The sequence below is a fragment of the Stegastes partitus genome, unplaced genomic scaffold, assembly GCF_000690725.1.
Source record: "Stegastes partitus isolate 25-593 unplaced genomic scaffold, Stegastes_partitus-1.0.2 Scaffold2336, whole genome shotgun sequence".
NCBI classification, from domain to species: Eukaryota; Metazoa; Chordata; class Actinopteri; family Pomacentridae; genus Stegastes; species Stegastes partitus.
In genome coordinates, this window is record NW_007580067.1 from 59,125 (window position 1) to 61,492 (window position 2,368).

Consider the following 2,368-nt stretch of genomic DNA (forward strand, 5'->3'; position numbering starts at 1 on the left):
CACACACACACACACACACACACACACACACACACAGGGTGTGTTGTCAGATAAACTGGGTGTTTTCTGATGAAACAGCAAAAAGAGTTTCCACTGAATCTGACTGAAGCTGATAGAGACACACACACACACACACACACACACACACACACACACACACACACACACACACACACACACTGCTGTATTATTACATCAGTCATTACAGAGAAGTTAGTTTGAATTCAGCAGGACGACAAACTGGAGGAACTCAGAATCCTCTTGACAGATGAATAAAGCTAAACTACAGATCAGAGAGTTGAGGCACCGTCTGATGAGCAGCAGGAGACACGTTCAGAGCTCATGGTCCTTCACTGAGGTTCATGTTTCTCTGCAGCTCTGTGGAACCAGAACAACATGAAGAAGGAGAGAGAACTCCGAGACGTGACACAGTCAGGATGACAGAAACAGAATCAGCAGATGAGTCGTTGTGTAACTGATAGACCGCCGTGCTGGTTGTTCCCGTGTCCACAGGTGTTACCACAGCGACACACGTTCAACCATCTTACAACATCTACAAATGCTACAGAAACTGCCGACAATCTCTTAAGACTTCCAGAATGATTTGAAACTTCACTGGAACATTTGTCCAAAGTGACTCAGAACGGATTTCAGTCTGCTGCTGAACTTTCCTGGATTCATTTCATATTGCAGAAAAAGTTCATGTGGGTTTCAGCAAACATCCTGCAGAGTGATGAGAGACACGAGTCATATTTCATCTCATGGTTTATAGTAGATGAACATGTATGACAGGATTGAACACGCTCTCCAGATACTTCACACGTTTATCCTTCACATGATGAGTGACGTTCAGGCTGTACAGTCAGAGACGGGACTTTTCCTTCACTGATCCATCATTTCGGCGCTGTCGGACCTTTCCAAGTGTTTCCTGTAACTGTGCTGCTGCTACCTTCACTGCAGCTCCACCTGCTGGACGGACGGCAGCAGTGCGACGCGTCAAACAGCACCTGGCGTTTCCTCTGCAGGTGGAGCAGGAAGTGAGTGATCAGTGTGACGACGAAATATTCTTATTTTTAGATTTATTCACATTATTCTTTGTGGGGATGTTTGTGATGTTGATGATCTTTGACTTGAGTGCAGCTGAGCAGTGTTGCATTGTGGGTCGTTTCTATTGGCTGGTTGCTGTGAGAGTGTTCTGGTTGTGACTCTTCTAGTGTTTCAGTGTGTTTGCTGGTCTTGCTCCAGCTCCTGGAACGAGGTTTCCTTCCCCAGTAGAGTCTCACCCTCCTGCCCTCAGATGAACTGGGTGTTTTCTGAAGAGTTTCAGCTGAATCTGACTGAAGCTGATAGAGACGCCGCTGGATTATTGCATCACTCTGTTGTCATGTCACAACTTCAGAATCAGACGCTGAGTTCTCCCTGGAAAAGAACGCTTGAGTTTGATGGAAAGAGGAGGAGAGTTCAGAGGATCCTGAAGCTTCATGAAGCAGTGGCAGCAACAGATCCACTGTTTCTGGAACAAACAGCTTCAAACTCAACCACTAATGACGGTTTAATGGTGCAGCAGCCTGCGGTACACCTGTGAGAGTGAGCAGGTGGGGGAGGCTGCAGGTGGAGCAGCTCTAAGTCCTGTAAGAGGATCAGTGCACACACACACACACACACACACACACACGGTGAAGCTCAGCAGGATCAGTTCAGTTGTTCAGTTGTTGTCGGTCTGATGTGTTGAACAGAGGCATGATGGCAGCCGGCGGCAAATCAACGAACCCCAAAAACACGAGTGAGCTCTGAACCTGAGAGACGGTAAATACACAACAGCACACACAATGTGTGTTACAGCACGAGCTGCTCTGTGTTTGTCTGAGTGTGAACCTGTGTGTGGATGTGTCGTCTGAACAGGTAGAAGTTTGCACTTTATCGCTGTTCAACACTGAATCATAGTCGCTTTAATTTGACTTTTTGACAAGAATTTACAAAAAACACTCTTTCATGTCAAAGTAAAAACAGATTTCTACAAAGTAATGCTGAATAATAAAAGTAGAAACAAAAATAAATGACTCTGGCAGTATCCACCTCTTCAGAGTGACTCTGGCTGAACTAGAGTTGGTGCTACAGTCAGTGAATGCATCATCTGAGGTCAGTGAATGTGTCTCAGTGATTGTAGTATAAAAACTTCTGTGACTACACAGACGAGGGAGGGAGGCGGCCAAGTGGCAGCACAGCTCCACAGAGATGGTTTAAAGACAACAAGGTGAAGTTCTGGAGGCCCGGTCAGAGTCCAGACCTCAGTCCAGCTGAGAATTAGAGTCTGGACCTGAACAGTTCTGTTCATCATGATCCCTGTGGAACCTGACAGAGTCTGAAC